The sequence below is a fragment of the Rhopalosiphum maidis genome, chromosome 3 (assembly GCF_003676215.2).
Source record: "Rhopalosiphum maidis isolate BTI-1 chromosome 3, ASM367621v3, whole genome shotgun sequence".
Taxonomy (NCBI): Eukaryota; Metazoa; Arthropoda; class Insecta; order Hemiptera; family Aphididae; genus Rhopalosiphum; species Rhopalosiphum maidis.
In genome coordinates, this window is record NC_040879.1 from 13,851,507 (window position 1) to 13,874,008 (window position 22,502).

Genomic DNA, 22,502 nt, shown 5'->3' on the forward strand with positions numbered 1-22,502 from the left:
CAGCTAGGCAAGGATATATTACTCACAACAGGAGAATATTGCGCACACTCACGCGCGCAGGCATATACATGTATACAATATTTAAGTATAACTTTAAAATATTTTAATAGAATTAAATAATCATAGTAAACAGGGAGATTCACAAGGCGTGCAACCCACCCATTTTTTCGTAAATAATTCAATTATTCGTTCAAAATCTAATTTTTGGAATTTTTAATTAATTTTAATAATATATTTTCAAGCTTTTAAACTTATTAGTTTTAAAGATCATTATTATCCTTAGTGTAAACATTTAAATAGCTAAGGAATTAGTCGCTCATATTTTGAATAAAGTACAACACAATTTTCCAAAAAATAGTCAAATAAATATATATAAATGCATAGATATATGTATATATCAGTAAAATAGGTTAGCTAGTTCTCATTTAAAATGCATAAGTTTTTATCACCACAGTACATAAAAAAAAATCTCAAGAATTGATAAATATGGTCCTTTGGTAGAATCGAGAAATTCCTAAAATCAAAATTCAAATAAATACATTATTAATGTAAAAAATGAATGAGCATGCTTAGTAAATCACTTTGTATTTATATACGTATTATATATTTATAAACGGATGAGTGATCCACTTAACTGACTATATCTTATAATTTTCCAAATCGAATTTTGAATTTATGAAAAAAAATTTCTTACATAGATATTTCTTTGTTTGAAAGCATTTTTAATTCAGATTATCTATTTAGCGGAAGGCCCCTGGTAATTTTATTTCACTCGTCCAAATAATTTAAACGTTTGCTAATAAAACCAATGTATTAAATATTTTATATATTTTATACATTGAAATTTATGAATAAGTTACCATAAATGTTGTTTACGAATACCTTCTATATTTTATTGGTGTACTTTTCAAGTATATATATTTATGTCATAAACATAAAGTAAAAATGTAATACAGTTAAATTCAATTTTCTAAATTGTATTTCTACATTTTTCTTTATTGAGAAATATATTATTAATAATACTATATGTATAACACATAAGTACATCTTGAAATAGTTTACGATTAAAAAGTAGTTGAGAATGTTAAAATAATAATTACGTATAATTATTATTATGGTAATAATATTTTAACGTCAAAACTACGCACCTATGCTATTACAAGTATATTTACATATTTTAATATTATTACCTACTTATTAACCTAACCTACCTATCAACGTTTTTTGATTGTATTGTAAAGTGTACTTATTGTATTATACATATTTTGAAACGAATGTTTTTTAAATTGTTATCAAATATTTTTGCTATTTTAAAATTATATTTAAAAAACTTTGTTTTGGAATTTTAAAGAACATACATATATTTCTAATTTTTTTGTTTGTGTTTTAATATTTCTAACTTTAAAATAATGAGCGCAACGACACTGGCTGTCAAGCGTGTGTAAAGTATATTTAAATATTTATCAATCTGTCTATCTAAAACCATTTAAACGTTTAACGTATATTTTGATAAATTTATTTCAGTAATAATATTTTTTTATAAAACTATTTTTCAATAATGTGATAATGTATAATATTATAATAATATATAATGAAATAAAATAATTTATGATAACGTGTTCAATGTGTTCATATAGGATAAGTCACTGCGCCAACTATATCAGTAAGCTACACTTTTGACGCGTATACAAAACTGTGCGACTTATTGTGCGGGCGGCGAAAAAAATTCTGTTTTACCGTCGGTCTCTCTTGATAACTAATAAAAAAAACTATTATGGTTTGTAAAAAATATATTGTAATGAACAGTAACAAATGACTATACATTTATTATTAGAACTGTAATGAGCGCGCAACACGTCATCTTTCTCCGTCCGACCGTGCGTATATACGTTGCAGACTACTTCATTTTGTTACGGCGATAATATTCATGTTGATTTCTACGTAAGCCATCGCGTACATTACCGGCCGCACACTTTAATAATATACCTACCCACTTGCTGTACGTGAACCGTTTTTTGTTATTTGTCGTTTTCGTTTTAACCAATGCATTTTTAAAACAATTTTCATGGCACAAGGCGGCTTGCAAGATTAAATATTATAAATTCATAAAAACCTAAACCATTCTGCATTCGACTCTCGACTCTCGATTACACGACTGTGTGTAATATTATATATTATACAGGGTGATTCACCAAGCATATTCACCCCATACCGAATAACTTTTTCAATTAGGTACATCAACATTTAAAAAAAAATTGATATCTATTGGCGTTAAATAATTTAAAGTAAAAATAGGCCTCATTTGAAAAATAGAACTCTTCTGGCGAGTCAGATTTACATGTTATTTAATGAAAATTGTACAATTACCTAAATTAAAACAGTAATTATTAGTAATTTAAATATATGTCTGTTAATATTATATTTAATGTGTGTATTTAATATTTTTATGAAAAATTGTATTGAAATTATTTTGTAAATTAATAATTCAATTAATATATTCTTGAATAATTTTTCCAGATATTGATTTTATTCAATATGTACATTATACGTGACCAGTGAAGTCATGTTTGATTAACAAAACTATTCGTATACAGGTATGCCACTAATAAATACGCAATTTTATACTCATATTGTTATAATAATGCTTTAACAAAAGTTATTTATTTATTGGGCACTATAGGATATTAATGTCCGGCCAATACCTGGTATACCTTTTGGTTAAATAATGTATTTACAAATGTGTTTGCTCGTTTCTATCTATACTTAATTGTTATTTATTATAGTCGATCTGAATATACATATAATCTATATTTCTAAATAATCTAAATAATTAACAATAGCTAAATTCCCTTAGTGACGATACGCAGTATCTAAATAACAAAAATAAAAAAGAACCACATGTTACAAAATTGTAATTGGCAGTAGAGGAAAATTATTACTTATATCCAGCAAAGGATATAAGTTCTTCAAAATAGTTCAAATTATTATGTATTAGATATTTTCACGAAAATAATATTATAATTCGATTGAATATGGACAAATTTATACTATTATGAATTGCAAAATAGAAATCAACTCGTTAAAATAATTTATTCACAGATATTTTATAGACTATTTTTATTATATAAAATACGAATTTTATTTTTATCAAAAATAGCAAATAGTAATATCGAGTATGTTATATACATATATGATATAAAAAATAAATGAATAAATCAATTAATTTATGAATATTGATTAATACATATATTACGATGTACGGATGTGCCACGATATTGTAAAGACGGGCGTACGTATACTCGTACACATAAAACTGTATTTATAAACAAATTAAGGGACGTTAACATTTGGAGCAAACGGTTTCCGGTTTTCTTATACGATACGAAAGAAAAATATAATATCGTATTCCTATTTCCTCTATTTCCTAATAATTATACAAACGCAGCAATCTGTGATTAAAACACCCCCAAACAATGTTATTTACCAATAAATTGTAATAAATTTATCCGTCGACTAATAACTAAGCTATCGCTAACGAATGTACATATTGTACGAAAAATAAATACATATAACTGATTCGGGGACCGACCACGATGTCGATACTGATTGGTAACTACGGAAACGAATCGTAAAAATAGACCGGACATGACAGGGATGAGGCTCCGTGTACGCGTGTGTATTATATGCACAGGGGAAAAGGGACAAGACTCACTATATGGTTAAAACAAAAATCATTATATACAATCGAATAATTGATAAAAAAAAAAAAAATGTATTACACTACATTATTGGAAGTATAACGAGAATATTTAATGGGAAAATTAGTTTTTTTTTTATAAATATTCTTTTGGTGAACACAAACATTTTTTTAAATAAATCTAAAAATATCGATTTTTCCCCGATAATAAAACTGATAACGGTTTCGTCTCACCGGTCGGTTTATCTCGAGTTCCGCAAAACCATGAAAAACCGAATTTCCCAAAAATACACACAAAAGGAGTGTAATAATAATAATAATATCGTAACTTGTTACTAATACAGATAGCGGACCGTGCACACATAATACGACTAGCGAACAGTGTGGGCAGTGCGGCTGTAAATTATATCGGAGGCGAAGTCGGATGGAAATTATTGTTATGCGAAAAGTTATGCCCGCGCGCAGTGTTATATACGTTATTATTATACGCGGCGTGCAGAATCCTCTCGTCGCTCGGCAGACGACCGCCTGCACCGGTGTGTAATGCATACAAGTATAACATTATACGTATATACGCGCTTCCTCTCCGCGGTTAAGTTCGGATGATGATTGTTTAATACGACGTACGCGCATAAATCAAAACGATAATATTGCGTGGAAGAGTCGTCCGAGTGTTTTGCGGGCAAGTGTGAGTGGGGCAAGGCATATACGCGAAAACGTATAGTAAAAGTATATAAAATACGGACGCGTCTGCGGTGAATACATTATTGTTGTTATTATTATTATTATGGTATTAATGCAAATTATTTATATTATTAAACAGGAATGTGCGCCGCAACGATACGATGATATAATACACAGCAGGTACCGGGAAACAAAATCGAGAGAAATAAAACCATTATTTCGTCGATCTCTGGCCAAAAAACACTCGTTGGTTTTTATACCGCGACGATCTCACGTACGGGCGCGGAAATGAGTATAGATGAGGTACGCACATATACTCGTACACACTTCCCGACAGCAAAGAATCTAAACGTCGCGGACGCCTCGTCATCACGCAACACGTAAAAATGACACACCACGTGTTGTCGTCAAGCATCACTGATCAATATTAACTGAGGTCAGAAACGATCTCCACACGTAAGTATCAGAAAATTTTTTATAATAATAATATATGAAACAAACGGACCGTTTTAAAATACGTATTAGTAAATATTATTGAAACGCGTAAGCTAATAACCTCGTCGATTTTCGCCAAATTGAAAAAACAAAACGCACGGGCACGAGATCGTATGTATACTTAGCTAAGTCTTACAGAAGGTACCCCCACGGCGTCCATATACGCTACTATTGTGGTTTTATTTCGGTTGATCGAATTTCGTTCGCGCACGAGAGACGGCAACGACATCGCTTTTCTACGTCACACGTTTTGTATAATAGGCAGGTCGTAGGTGCCATATTGTGTCATACGCTCGCGGTTGTGACTACTTATACATATATTCCGCGCAGCATAATATATTATTATACAGGGCCCCGCGCCAGGGCGTTGACTTATATTTTATTCTGTACAATATATTATACATGGTTTTTATATGTACATTTTTCATAATACCACATGAAACGATAGCGAATCAATGAAATCACTTTTATACTTTGTTGTTAATTATACTGACGTGGTTCTGTATATCATAGTTACGTTTTCATTATTATCATATCACTATACACGAGGATATTATATTATATTATATAGTTTCGACTTACACAAATACACTATTTTTCATCTCGTAAGCATTATTATTATTATTATTATTATTTTTTTTTTGTAGATCATAACACAATATAAATTAATTTTACCGGTTTATCAGCTTTTTTTTCATTTTCACACAGTGATTTCTAAGTCGAAAATTCTGTGTAATTTCAATTGCATTCAACTTGCATGACCATTGTTTTACCATACACACAATAGTTGCATTTAGAAATAAAAACATTGGTATTCTCGATTTGATTGAAATTAATGAAATTTAAATTTAAATTTAAAAACTTTAAGTCTGATTACTGAGAATAAAAGTAAAAAATAAATTAAAATAAAATATACTTACTGAGTCAAAAAGTTTTGGAAATTATGGTGCTCTGTTGATAAACGCTTAGATAGCTACGAGTATCAATAACATATTAATAATTTATTAACTCGCGCCGTTCGCGGTAAACTAATTAGTATATTGAAGTGTTGGTTTTACAAATCATCTTTGTATTTTAACAAATTTAAAATCATTATGTTATTATTTTATTTAATAGTTCTAAAAAAAATTATATTTTTCTAGATTAAATGTTAAAGGAACTATGTTTTTCTTGAGTTACACATACACACACGTATATTATATATACTTATAATGTATAACCTAATGGTTTCAACTTGTCGAGTACAATAGATATTATTAAAATGGTTTAGAGATTAAAATACGCGTTTCTCTTTGTGTTCGCATAGAAACAGCTGAAAAGAGAACTTTGAAAACAATATTATAAATATGCCCGGTATATAATAATATCACGATACTTTCGAACTTATGGTTTTTAGAACCACAGAGTTGTTTGTGTTTTTAAAATTAAATAACAGTGTAAAGAAGATAATGATCGACGTAGATAATATTTTATTTATTATTCCAAAATTACAGAAATCGAAGTATTAAGTAAACCTATGCAGGAAGTAGTCTTTTTATACACGCCATATTTCATTTAATTATATAATAATATGTATATCTTCATCCGTTTTCTTTGATTGATGTAAGCACGTGACTAATCAGGAAATATAGTTAATAAATACTCTGTGAAAAAAATAATAGATAAATAAGCGACAAATTCTGTCAAACGAGAATTTGATCTCTTTTGCCGGTCGGAATTACACCAAATTAATACTGACAATTCGCTTTCAAACGGTGCGCGAGTTCGTGAATGGAAATAATTTAATTATGAATCCTGTGGTGCGAGCGTTTAATGTCTGAAACGGGTATTTGACGGTATTGAACTGTTATCTAATTTATATTTATGTACAAAAAAATTACAGTCTTTGTCTGACCTCAAAGTACCTTATTGTATTAAATTTCATAATTAATTAGTCGCGTTGAAGTATCAAATAACGAACGGACAGGAGAAAATAATAATAACAGCAGGTGGAAAATATGTAATATTATATATTATATTATATTATATTTAATTTATACACTACACATGAACGTTCTTTCGATCATATAATAATAATGATCATATTTTAAAACACATTGAGGTTGATACAATAAAATATATTACAAAATATTGTTATACATTATAAATAACAATAATAATTATTGTCAATATATAATATTAGGTTGTCACATACATTAGATACGTGATATAGGTATTATTTTCGTGATCTATCAATGGCGGATTTAAGATTGAAATGATATAGTTTGAAAAGAGGTGTCTCGTGCAACTATGAGGCTTGACACATATGCCTATAACAAAACCTTTGCCTTTTTCGTTGTAATTTAGGTGAGCCCCAAAACAAAATGTTGGCGTAACCCCTCCCTCTCTTCTCCTGACTACATTCACCGACTAAACGACCGTTAAATTTGTCACTGTGATCGATATCAAATATTTCGAACGTAAGATCGGTATCTACTTGTCTTTTTACAGCTATTTGTAACTTTATACCAGTGAGTATATAATGGTGACAATCTCTAGACCACTGCATAGTTCCCATTTTCTAATTTAAAATGACTAAAACTTTATTAACTTCAGTAAATATTAATAAAATAGATTTAAGATTTCAGGAAGAATATAAATAGTTAATAATAATGTATTACTAATGAAATGCGTAATACCAACATTTCTTAAAAGTTTTATACATTTCTATTATTCTATTTATATATTGCTATTTTATTACATAAAATATGGCAGACGAGGATATTCATATCCTACTTAATGTCTGGAATAATAAAGTTAACCCCCTTCCCCGACCAAACTCTGTTCACTAATGTTATTCATTTTGCTATACGTCTAAACTCATGACGGTAAAACGTAAAACTAATGTTTTTACATCGATATACCCATAAATTACAATATTATGTAAATATCTAATGCGTTCCGGAGCTCTTTCTTTTATACGTCAGAAGGTATAAACTATAAACAGTAAACACGGTAGGTACAGTACGGTGAGTATATATATGGTGTATATAATATTATATAGTATTACGTTATAATGAAAGGGACGAGAAGTGGTGGGGCGAATACGAAAAAAAAAATGTCTCGTTTCAAAGGATAACGTAATTCACACTGCCGCAGAGGTGCTACCGTGCAAAACAAAGGTCATATTTTAGGGATAATTTTTAGGTTCAAATCCACCCTTGAAATTGAGTTTATATCCCGAAATATATACCCTCCTTTGGTATTCTTTATGAATAAATGCGGCGTAAAAAAGACGTGTCACTGGGCGACGGCGGCGGCGGATTATTCGTTCACTCCGCGCGCTGCAGGTCTTATATACAATGTACTGTCTATCTCTCATCCAGTATGCATATTATATAAAATTGTTCTTTTCGCCTCATCAATTTAAAGAAACATTGTTTAAACTATTGCCGTCGTCTATCGTTCATAGGATATCGTTCCATTGAAATCCGTTGTACTATATACGTACATGATAATACTTCGGTGGGAGCGAGGTCGGCCATTGATTGGTAAAATAAAAAAATCGTTTTTACCTTCAGTTGCACAGAATTTTTAATATAATAGGAAATATTCAAATGGATGGACGAGTTGGAGACTTCAACTTGAAGTTTTGTTAATTTGAACTTTTTGACGTATACCTACAGATGAGTAACTTTTTTCGGTTCTTATAGACTTAATTAAATTTGCATAAACATATTATCAATATTGGCGTTTTAAGTTAAACGACCAAGTTTTAGTATTTTTCAACTGGAGCGCAATTCAATTTAACAATTTTAAACAAACTGTATCTATATAAATCAAAAATTAAATATTTTATACCTATCACATAAAATCATGATAATTTAATAACGTTTTACTTAGTTTTCGTAGATACCCCGCAGTACGCCCGCCCAACACCAGTATCTACTATGTAGTAGAATCGAAGCAGTGTGAACAAGATGTATTCCGATTAAGTAAATTTAAGTTTTCTTTTATAATTATAACGCTTACCCGATATTATTTCAAATATTATTCTTTGACTCGTTCAAGTTTATTTTCTTTTGCGTCGACTTAATCGAGTTAAAATTATTTATAATTTAGGTACTCGGCCGGTTTCGGGGATATAATATTATTAAATTTCTACGCATATATATCTTATAAGTGTTATTGAGTTGGGCGGGCGTAGGCTGAGGTCGCAAATATCAATAATTTAACGATTATAATTAATAATCTTATGGATTTGAGATGTGCTGTCATAGGTGTTAAATACGCGGAGTTCTCCACCCCCACACGTAACCTAATCAAATTTTCGCCACCCATCAGTTAATATGACAATATCATTGTTTGTTACATCGATTTTCTCGTCATTATATTTAATATCATATTATAGTAATACTTACCGCACCGCATACCTACGTATATTGTGCACATACACTCGAGTCGCGATCGAGGCACTCGTAAAACGTGTAAGACAAACAGCAAATAATCGCATGGTATATTATTATAATCATCATATTATATACGATATACAATATACACACATTACGCAATGCCAAATAGGTACACGATAATAGTATAACTATACTACATACGCCTATAATACGCGTACATAGTGAATAGACGAAAGAGTCCGCGAGTACAACAATAATAATATTATAACATTGTACTCGGCCGCCGTGTCGCATTCGTAACTTTTCTGCACACGATAATAGAATAATATTCTTCTTTTGTGCTCGCCCGTCGGCGGCTCTTATTAATTCCTACCTACATATCTGCCCTCCCGGCCCGCCTATAGCCTATATAACCGACGCCGCGGGAGGAGGACCGTCGTCGTCCGCTCGCGGTGGAGACGCGATGGCTGCGCGCACCGGGTGCCAAGACCGCCGACGCCGCCGTTAAATACGGTATACGGAGATTCGAGACCGACCGACTTGCAGCTGCTGGCGACCGACGTATTGCGCGCGCCGCGGACGGTTTTTTTTATTATTATTATTATTATTATTTGACTGCAAAATAGTCGTGCGCCAAACACGGGATTGTGTCCCTAGGATTTTTTTTAGGTTACGCGAGTCCACCGTGTCCTGCAGGCGGAAAAAAACGCGAGCTTGCGCGCAAAGTCGTGTGCCGATAAATTAAAATCAATCCAGAAATTTGTCCGTTACATCCATACATGTTATTATACACAAATTTCTTACATGAATTAATGTCGTTTCGTCATGTTTATAATTAATATAGACTAAAATTATCAAAAAAAAAAAAAAAATTAATAATTGGTCCAAAATGTAAATGAAACTGTTTTTAAAACTACTTTTTTTCAGGACACAATTCGTTCACTGATATGTTTTTTTTTTGTCTGTGATTTTATCGTATTGTTATTATAACCGTTGCGTTGACCGAAGTGTCGCACACATACGTTTAAATAATAAAAAAAAAAAAACAGAAATTCTCGCCCTTGTAATAATATAATGTATACAAATATAATATTATGTACGAGCGAGGTATGACGCAGTTTCGTTGTACTTCATTTCGTCGGGGTTAGGCGTGAGAAGAGCGCGAAAACGTATCCCTTTTTAGCTGAAATTTTCCCAGCTACCTCTATAATTGAACACTGCCTATATTTATGTTATAGACGGTAAATGGCGTTATTAAATAATCATTAAATGAAAATTGTTAACTTGAAAATGTTTAACTGTCAAACGATACAATATCATTGTAATTTAAATTCTAATTATAATAACTACCTACCTACAAAGTCTGCAATAGGTATACTGTACTCTTTTTTTATTTCGACGATTTTTGTACAACAAAGGCGGTCCTGCACTTATATGACTCTTTTGACACATTCCTCATTTTAACAGTGTTTAAAGTCTGCCGCGAATGCGTTAAATAAGCGAATAGAATTCCAATAGTCATCACTTTTGTGTGATTAGCAATAATGATTAATGAGTAAACAAGGTTTTATATAAAATCTAATAAGCATCCTGTCTATGATCAACGATTATTTATTCTATCTACAACGTTGCGGCAACGACGACATAAAACGATAGATAAATAGCTTACGACTCGTTTATACGTACAACGCATCATATAGTGTATAGCTCTAAATCTGAGCACACCGCTCCCTTAAATTACGCCATTGATTACGAACAGAGTTATGTAGTTCAGTAGCAATGTTGACCGCATAGTCTGTCTTGACTAATCCGTCTCGTCGGATGTATACATATTATATTATCATAGGTATTATAATAATATAACAACGGGAGCGCTAACGGATTAAATGGATATTATATATATTATTATTTATTATACACACGACGCTATACGGCGAATACAGAAACAATGACGTTACGATAACATAATAATTATATGCTCAAGAACCGCCATAGAAAATCTCAAAAAATTCAAAATCGCGTTTAATTTATCTGTGTTCATTAAAGGAATCGTATTTTTAAGATTATTAAAATTATAGTGATTTGCTGGGAGTTAGGAATATTCTTTTACTTCTTGAGAAATTTCTTAAAAAAAAAGTTAATTATATTTATACAAACAAAAAAACAAAAGTACTACAGAAGCAATATTTGGATTAATGTATTTTATTATTCACATCAATTGGTTAAATTGCTTTGTTAACCAACATAATATTGATAAGCAATATATTATTATAGATTATAATTGATAACTATAAAATTATAGAAATACTTCGTTATTCGTTATTTTATTTTACACAAATAAAAGTTTTATGTTCATTGTTCATATTTTTATAAACTTAAAACATTTTTAACAAAATTCGCTATTATAAATGGCAGGTAGTAAAAAAAATCAGCGTATTCATTATATTACCCAGAAAAAAATAAAAATGGAAAAAATATATTTTTGTGTATTTCTTGGAAATTGCAATATTCTTATAAAGGCCACATTTAATTAAAAATTGATAGTTGAAACGTAAGATGAATGTTTAAAAATTATAATATTCCCGATAAATTCCAATCTTGGGAATATTCAGGGGATTTCCTAAAACTAAATTCCCGTAAAAATTTTGCATTACGTTACACTCTATTGAGATTGGAACAACATTTTCACTATGGAGAATCAAAATGTCATCACGATATGTCCAAAATCGTCTGTTATCGTGGGCTATCTAAATTTTAATATTACACTGATAGGCTATTTAGGATAACAGGATAACCTATTTCAGATATCAAGATTTATCTAAAACGTGACTATTAATAAAAAAAATCTAACGTGATTTTGATCAGGTTGCCTAACATACATTTTAGATAATCCTCACGTGCGTATTATTTTTAATGTTGTATAATAAATTAATATGACGTGTTACCGGCGTAAATCCAAATTGTTAAAATGCCCTATAAAATCTTATGACAGTGCGTCTTTTAAACATCTCGAGATGGCATTTCGGCACGTGTCTTAAATATGATGTATGTTATTGCATCAGCCGTGAACAATATCATACACAATTTTACATAATATTTACTATTAACACAATCGCCTCTCGTTGACTCCTCTTCACTACTCATCATCAATCTGACCGAATCGATAACAATTTTCGTTTTTCCGGAACATTTCACTAATTCTTTTTTTTATCATTGACAAATTGCATGTTGTGAATAGTATATAACGGACAACATTTTCCACCTACCCAATGTTGTTTTCAATAACAAAAAACGCAATCTCTTCGTATAATGTAATAATTATAAAATATCTTTAGGCTGTAAGAAATATATAACGAAAATTGTTTTTTTTATCGTTTCACTGGGGATGATTTTATTTTTTTACTCTTTAATGCCGGATCGGACAGTGTACCACTCTGCATTCGTTCGTTGTGGTCGCATTCAAACAAAATCGATGTTATCTCAATCAAAATGATCACTCTGCGCAAAGCAATCGGAGAGAAAAAAACCGTATAAACCGTACGGCTTACACAATGTACATATAAACTATATGTAATATATATCTTTTATATATATCATGTTCTAGCAAAAATACTGAAATTACGCCGCCGCCATAATAATATTATACAACTCGCGGCGTGGCATTTTAGCAGGCCACTGCAGAGATAAGAAATAGGAGTCGGGGGAAAAAGAAAGAATAAATAAATGAGAGAAAAAAAATCCTTCGAAACTGCTTCCTCCCACGGCTGTGTTCGTCGATTTATTTATGACGATCCCGACGCCGCAAAAGGCTTAAGTACAGTGCCGTTTCATATAGCTAGCAAAGTCGTTTTTAACTATTATATCCGGCTCGCTTATTATTACATTATTATCATATAATATTATAAGGTAGATACAAAATTCACTTTACATTAAGCTCGTTTTTGTTTCACTTGAACGCGAACGTACAAACGACACCTATTCATATGTGTTATTATACATATACACTTAAGTATTAAGTATAGATATTCGCATAACGTTATTATACGCGTACAGTAAATACGTAATATAATATTCGATAAGCACGAGAGACTACAATATTATAATGGTTGTCTTTATTATTTCACTGCTTCCATTTCCCACGATTTTCTCAGTTTTTTTTTTTTTTTTAATGGGGAAAAAGGCAACGCCAATAATATTTTTTCTTTTATTATTATAATAATATTCAAAATCGGTCGTATTTTCGTGGTATGCAGTTCTGATCTCATTCGGTTAGATAAACGCGTGAATTGTCTGTGTGTATACACTGTGCAGTGTTCGGTTGGAAAGCTTTGGTACCGCGATGGCAATAATACAATAATAATCCGTTTCGTATTATATTATTATTGTTATCGACGAGGTAGCGCAAGCGACTCGTTAAAGACATTTCTCAAAGTCCTACAAACTTCAGATACAATTTTTTTTCTCCGTTAAATGTATGTACTTGCTTGGAGGATTTAGTTAGAAATTTCGAGAGGTTCAATATTTAATAGAAAATATCTCAGACAAGGAATTATTAAGTGGATCAAATTTTAAAATACAGTTTATATTGTGTTTTTAACAATGATGTATTATCATTAAAAATCAGTAAAAAAAAAAAAAAATAAAACGATAAACGAGTTACCACCAAATGAAAAACATTAAAATATGTTTCACATATTATTATTACTCTACCGTTGTTGTAGTTATTATTTTTTCTTATATACTAAAATAACCACAATATAGTATATTAATTAATAGCAATAAACGAATAAAGACGAATATTATTGTACACATTTTTTTTATTATATTCAATAAATAACAAGAAGACCGCGATTGGTGCAAGTTATGTACGCGTGTATGCGTATATAAATATACGATTATAATAAAAATTATAACGTACCATTGATATAAGTGAAAATGTATACATTTTATTTCCAACAAATGTCACGTAGAAGTACAGAATGACGTGGAATAACATTAATAGTAATAGTATAACAACGGGATATTATTATTCCCGTGTTTACCGTTATTCAAAATCGATGAACAGATATCATGTTATCATATTAAACGAGAGCGTTGTTTAATCTCGACACCGAGCCCCATGAATCAAAAGCAGATCCGAATCTACGAGTTAATTAATTAGGGTCGGATATGCGGGTAAAACATTCAGTGAGAGCCAGAGAGAGAAATAATAATCACGAGATTGTATTGGCACGCGCAAAAAAAGCTCGGTTAGCGCTAAATTGGCTACATTATAATATACTTAATCGTGTAAACACGATAATATAGTTATTTAAGTGTGTTATTATTGTTGTAATTCATCGCTGTGATCGAACACGTATAGTATTAATAATAATAATATATTTGACAGGATTGATAGGTTATGACTTTTATAATTTTTGTAATTCAAACGAAACGACAGAAGCTATAGCAAATGTATTACCTATTTGCTCAGCGAATAAGAAAACTACATCAACGGCGACAGCGATAATAGTAATAACATGATGTGAAACAATATCATTTATTTGTTCTACTAATATTATACGCTTGTTTTATTTGTATTCTGTACTATGCATATATACATAACACAATAAGTAACAATATCAACATTAAACTTGTTTATTCATACTTATTTTTTATTTTTATTTTTTCACAGACACTATTACTTTTTTTTTTACCCAAGTTGTTCCACGGACGGTCGGTCAGTCGGTCCTCAACCATTTGAATCTGAATAAAGGTTTTTTTTTAACATTCGTGAATTTTAAATGGTCTATTGTCGTTTATATATTTTTTTTTTATCTTCGTGTCACTCCAGCGCACAGTAGTCAGATCTCTCTCTATCTCATTCGAACCGCATCATCCCACCCCGACAGAATCTTTTAACTCGAAAAACAAAGCCGTATAGGTATATAATAATATAAATCCCGCAGCGCATGTATACGATCCGACAAACCGAGTGTTCCGTGGATTTTTTTTTCCTTTTAAAGATGTCGGTATATAACGCTATTAAGGACATTATTAGAATTTAAACGATAAAACGGAATACTGTAATTTATATGGTTTTGCGGAGAAGAATAACAGCAATGCTTTTGTATTCCCCTCCCCAACCAACCAACCTCCCACTCATTTTATCGTATTTACCATTACCGCGAGTAGCATTGAATAATGACATTATTATTATTTATCGACTCTCACTCACATTAATGGGCATTATTAGGCGTTCAACAGCTGCTGTACGGGGCGTTATAATCGCATATTGCAGTGCGTGTACCGTCTTCGCGTTCTACTTTACATCCAGTGGTCCATACAGTGTTGTTTTAAATATACTAATAACACTGATGTAAACCGACTTACGCAACAACTACATGGGGATAATTCAAAATTAGAGTGGAGAAAAACGTCTACAATATTGAAATTTCAAAGTTTTACATTTTGTTATCGTTAAAGGAGTCGAAAAATAGTTTATGTAAATTGGACTAAACTAAATTTACTATCGTTTTTTTGTTTTTGTTTTGGAAAGGGGGAGCTGACGTCAACCACGAAGGTAAAACGAAAGCGAATCTTATTGATTTTTAGAAGAAAACGACCGTGTAAGAAAATGGTATCTATAATTTGGAGGAAAATGGTTACAACCAGAGAAATAAATAAAACGCAAATGTTTGCAAAAACAAGATATACGTTGCTTGTTTTTACTGCATTCGACTATATTGTATGTTATATTATACTGCAGTCTTGGCAGTGAAGCTTAACTGTATTTCATTCGATGCCCGGCGATTACTTTGATATTATGTACGGGTTGACTTGATTTTACATTTTAAATATCGTTCGAACGTTTCGCATAAAATATTTCTTTCATCAAGGACAATAGGAATTATGGTTTTCCTCGATGAATAGAACGGACAACAGACGCCCATGCCAAGACGGTTGCCGCTGACAACTCTATTTATGCCGTTTAAGAGATTTAAAAACGTTTCAATAATTTCGTTCGTATCACATACGCACGCAAGTATATTGCCTACACGAAGCAAACAAATAATATTTATACACAAAATATATACATTTATGCGTATATTTGTGTGTGTGTGTGTGTGTCATGTGTCTTGTGTGTCATGTGTCGTGTACGTATATGAGTCACGCTGAAACTAAACGACACTGGAAATACGTCGTAAATATTAATATGTACATATATTACTGGAAAGTTTGGTTCTACAGCGTTCTTTTTAGTGGCATTTTCGGTTTTTGTACCGAAGTTATTTGCATGATAAATTGTTTGGATAAACTAAAAAATAAACACTAATAAAAAAACGTTCAATTTTTTTAAAATTTAATAAAATGGCGACGCGTATTTATTTATTTTTAAGAAACTCAAACAATAAAATAATATGGTAATCGTTTGCGTCATATTATTGCAATTCTATAGATAGACATTAATGATTTATAATTATATACAATTTAATATATTTATAGCCATTTATCTCTTATTGTATTAATTTAGTATAATAAATTATACTAGACCTATAAATATTTATAAGACAAGAAGATTTTTAATTATTAATTTAAAAAGCCAGTAAATAATTCAAAATATTATCTTACAACTGTTCCGTTTGAGAATGTAGAGTAAAAGATTTCTCTTTGACGAATATAATTAGAAGTTAGAGCGCTTAGTAAATTCCGGAGTAAATTCAATTTAAAATCGACTTATTGTAAACTATAAAGCGAATTCCATGATTAAAATACCATAAAAATACTAAACTACGTTTTTTAACTGACGTTCAACTGTTTATTATATTCTATTATTTTAAAATATTTTTATAAAATTGTTGTGTATTTGTATTGTACCAGTCTGTTTTTAAATCTGTAGAAAAAAATAATAATCCTACATAACAAATCATTATAAAGTACTAAAGTATTAGCGATACATTAAATATAGTTAAAATTTCCGTTTAACAGTAATATTAATAATCATACTAATATAAAAAAAAAATGCGTATAATATATTATTATTATTATTATTATGATAATTGATAACTGACGAATCATATTTATTATAGTAGATCTTAATGTGATTTTATTAAATGTTCCTATAATTTTGTGATTTATTTTCAACGTACAATTTGAAATAGCTTTAGTATATATAAATTCGATTCTTAAGTGTATTTATAAACTATTTCACGTATTTTAATTTTATAAGCTCTTGTATGTTAAAAAAAGAATTTTAAAAGCTGAATTAAAGTATGTAAGTACATAATATTGATAAATTATAGATATTATATGTGGTGAAATATGATTAAAACTAGGTATTGTAGTATATATTATATATACTACAGTATATTACTATATATTGTAAGTCGAAGTATCTACCAAACAATTTATACCTATAGCGTTCAAAACATTTAAAATATGGTATAATTGTGGTAATATGAAAGCTATTTTTATTTGGTATAATGCGTTTGAAAAATCAAAAATGCTTAAATATAACGCAAAGTAGGTAACTATCTTTTTTTAATAACATTCCTTATTTTCAACATAAAAATAATAATGTATAACATACAAATTATTTACCTATAATGAATTCATTATCATTCGTTATAGTATCATTAAAATTACAAAATAGCAAACAATAGTTTCCTTAAAACGTTTTGGATGAATAAACACGCCCTGCAGTACCTATCTATATTTATTTTAACTATCATATAAAAAATATTATCTTTTGACATTAATTATATAGGTAAGGCACCTTATAAAATATAATTATACTTAAAGTCGATATTATCTTTATTAGTATAGTTAATAAAAATGAAAAACGATTGTCTGGTTTTGCTGTAGTGTGTGTTATTCATTTGTTTTAAAAAACTTATTAACATTATTTTTTTTTTAAATGATAAAATATTTGGTAATCAGCGGAGGCTATAAAAGCTTGTGCTCACGTTTCATTAAACAGATACCTTCCGATATTAAATTCACACATAACCACCCTCGTAATATGACTGGTCATCCAATAATATCCGTGAGGGTTAACAATAACATAATCAATTCTGTTGATTGATATCGGTTAAGACAATTCGGCCATTCAGAAATTAATCAGAAAAGTGGATCACGCCGCCACATTGATGAGAAAGTGAGCAATACTAAATTATCAACATTTTGAATTGGGGTGAATATTTCAGGGGAGGAATATATAGAGATGGAAGTAAACACGAATAGCGGCTGCGATGACCGTGAAGCGACTGACGAATATTTCCCTCCGCCTATTATCCTACATAATATACGAGTAGGTACCTACTACCTATTACTGTTTAGCTTTCCTTAAACGACTTAATACTGTATCTATAAAATAAATTAATAACATATAACATATATTTTTAAAATACGATTTAAATAAATTATATTATATATTTTATACAAATATAATTTCAGCATTACTGTATACACGTTAGATTCAGTAAAATATAATCCCCACAGTGTAATTAGAGAAGGGGATTGTTTCTATATATTATTATTTCATAATTAAATGTTCGTAGTGCCACAAAAAGCGCAGTTAGATCGCAAAAATTATTTTACTACGGTATAACATGGTAATTCGTCATTTTGAGAACGTTCTAAAACGTTTTTTTTTTATACTGCCAAAAGCAAAAGAAAAATGGGGTTACTTCGCTCGGTATTGAAACGGCCTAAATCATTTACTATACATATTATATAAGTTTGTGTATGTGCGTGTGTGTAGGATGTATTGCTCGATATACATTTTATAAGTATATATATTCTGGAGCCTAACTTCCTATACTCGGCCAATGTTTAATAATAATAAAATATTATATAGGTCACCGATAATTTTTTTCAAACTTTTAACTGCTATTTTAAACTCTTTCATATAAACCGTACGCTACAGCAGTACCTAAATAATATTTTGCTGTGCTCGGCTGCATACGGTGCGTGTCCTAAATGTATAAATGCAGTTGCCGAGAATGACAATTTTGGCGAGTTAACATTAAATAAACGTATAATATGTGTATTATATTTTTATAAATTGCATTGAATCTATTCCTAAATTTAAAAGGAAAAAAATAATGTTTTGCCGTACCTACAGACATGAGCTAGGAATTTGAGATTAGACGGATATGTAATATTAAATATAAACGCATTCACGTATGAGTGGTTTGGATTGCACGGGGAAATTCTAATAAAAGTTAATAAAGTATAATAAATGTATACATACGGTTTATAATAGGTGTTTATTAAAATATACTGCAGAATTCCACTATTTCTATTGTAAAACATTACCTATAAATATACCTAATAAATACGAATCAGAAACCTCTCAAATAGTGGCAATATAAATTTTTTATCGACTTATTTTTAAAAATTAAATAGGCAATATTTTTTTAACGACTTATATATGCTTTGCCACCGTTTCATTTTCTATGTGCGTATAAAAGTTATATTATATATAACCGTGACCAACTATTACGATAGCGTGGTGCGCGTTAAGTTGCAAGCCCCCCAACTCCCCGATTGGAACATAAACAAATTAACTATAGATTTGCAGACGTTAAAAATAATTGGAGCGAAAACTTGGAAAACGTTAAAAATTTTCATCCAACCGCTATTGTTATCTAAGCCATGTAATAAACGGCAATAATGTTTGTTTCGTGAGAACTATTATGGAATTTTTTTCTTTTTATCAGAATCCGTGTAATAAAAACACATATACACACTACTCACACGAACCGTACCGCGCGATAAGATGGAAAATTGAAATCTATTATAATATAATTACACAAGTTTAATTTATTATTTATACACGGTTGTTGTGCGTCCATTCGTGTTAAGTTTAAGTAAAGTTTACGGTGTAATACCTATACGAATAACATAGGTACTATTGTCGTGTATATAGACGGTAAATTTAATATTATATATTAAAATTTAAAAATATTACGTAATGTCTACGAATAATAACGTGATAAAAATATTATAATGTCGTCTGTTCGTACTTACCTCTCTATAAATATATATATATATATATATATTATAATATCGCAGTCTTGTGCGGGCGAGATTGGCGTAGCAGCGTGTACAGTGGCTGCTGTGGCGCGGCGGCGGTGGGGTACAGTACCGCGGCGGCTGAACGGGACCGGTTCTCGCGGGCGGACGAAAGAACGAAAAGTACGATAATGATATATGTATGTATTATAAAAATAATGACGCCGAGCGGAAAAAATTTATAGCTGAAAGGGGAAAAAAAATTTTTTCCCAAAATTTTCGATACCGCGAAATTTATCCGGATAAAAAATTTGAAAAAAAAAAAATATTATAATTTTTTTTTTTTTAAATTCGGTGGGCTTACGAGGGGTCGGTGGGGATGTCGGCGGCGGTCGGTGTATAGGTGTCTCACGACGGGCGGCGTGTACGTGTGGGTGTGTGTGTATGTGTTTGGTGGTGGTGGTGGTGGCGGCGGCGGCGGCGGCGACGGCGTCGAGCTGCAGTGTGTTATTATACCGCGCTAGGCGTATAACGCTCGTGGCAATGGTCTGCTGCAGTTGTAGTCGTAAGACGGACTGTCGCGCGGTCTGCGTGGCGGGTCCGCGCTCGTGTACGGGTTGCGACGACGTCGAGTGGCGCGGCGGCGGCGGTTTCGGCAGCGACGGTTTCGACAGCGTCGGCGGCGGGGAGGGCCGGAGCGATGGCGAGCGAGGCGACCGAGCGTCGGGCGGGCGAGGGACGGACGCGGACGGACGGACGGACGGACGGACGACGGCAGACGAAACGATATTATGCCGCCGCGGACGACGCGGGCGCGCGCGGTAAGCGTGGGCGGCGGCGGCGCGGAGACGCAACCGCCGTGGTTGGTATCGCCGCCGGGCGGAGCGCCACAGTCGTCGGCGCGCCCGCCACCGTCCGCCGGCGCACGGTCGGCGATAACTTGCCGCCCGCTAGCCCATTACACACACACACACGCGGCGCGCCGACATCGCCGCCGTAGTTTGCCGGCCGGCCGCCAGAGGATCGCCGAGGACTCGACTGGCGCCTATCGCCGCCGCCGACGCGACGCCCGAAAACCGCACCGACTGCACGGTTTCGCTCCCTCCCTAGCGCGCGCTTCGTCCGTCCATTTCGCATCAGCCAGTTTTCGTTACACCGCGTTTTCTCTTCTTTCTCGTTTCACCCCCTCGCGCTCCCCCCCCCCGACCATTGCTCGCGGTAAAAATGAGTTATTTTTTTTCCGTTTTTCCTCCACTCTAACCGCTGTGTACGACGCGTTTTCCTCAAATGTGCGGCACTACCCCTGTTGTACGTACTCTATAGTTCTCGGCCGCAGTCTCATTATCGCGCGTCTTGCCACCACAGTCGACCATATTATCATTGTATTATACATTACATAGGCGTTTATATTTTGGAATATCATTTTACGAGGGAGTTTTAAAGATTAATTATTACCGTCTAGTTACGGGTCGAAGAGATCTATTATTATCTATACGCTATATTGTAGCTGTTCAGCTACCCATCCACCCTAATACCGCATCACCACAGAGTTATTATATTTAAACTCGGATTTGCTTTGTAAATATTTTTTTTTTAAAACTTTTTCATCATAATATATTAAGAATTAAAGTTTAGACTTCACCCGCATGTGTTGTTTTTGTCTTACAAACGTACAACACGCAAATTAATATTCAGCTGCAGAACCAATTTTGTGTTATGAGCTGTTATTATAGTAATTATATAGGTATTGACGGTACAGTAGGTATGTCCAAGAACTCTCATACCACCCTTGGTATATCCATGGAAAATTAATATATTATTTAAATATAGGGTTTTTACAGTAATTTGTAAAGAAAATTCCTATTAAATAGCCGTTTCAAATTTTTTTCCGAAAATTTCAAAAAACGATTTTTTTTTTATATGAAATTTTACATTTTTGATTTTGGACATAGTTTTTAAAACAATTAAAAAAAATAATTAACATTGAGTGGAGAAACAAGTTAAAAAAAATTAAGTTTTTGATCTAGTAAGGAATAATAGTTATTCTAGTAAAACACGAATCACATAGGTTACAAATCAATCTTGATTGAGACGAAGATTTTCTAAAATAGGTTTGTCGAAAATATTAATCTTCACTTCTTCAGATATTGGATTCTGAGTCCTGACTTATTCTATGTGGTGCCCAATTACAAAACTGTGAATGTCTTTCTTTATCATCTGCATGTATGTAACTGTTG

General features: G+C 31.8%; 1 protein-coding gene across 2 annotated transcripts in view; it reads right to left on the minus strand.

The window, feature by feature from the left end:
• Positions 1–20,855, minus strand: part of LOC113559929 (protein muscleblind) — a 165,503-nt gene extending 144,648 nt beyond the window's left edge. For both annotated transcript variants that reach the window (XM_026965714.1, XM_026965712.1), the window contains exon 1: positions 20,281–20,855. The gene's annotated coding sequence lies outside the window, so the exon portion shown is untranslated. The remainder of the gene's footprint in view (positions 1–20,280) is intronic.
• Between the last annotated feature and the right edge of the window lie 1,647 nt (positions 20,856–22,502).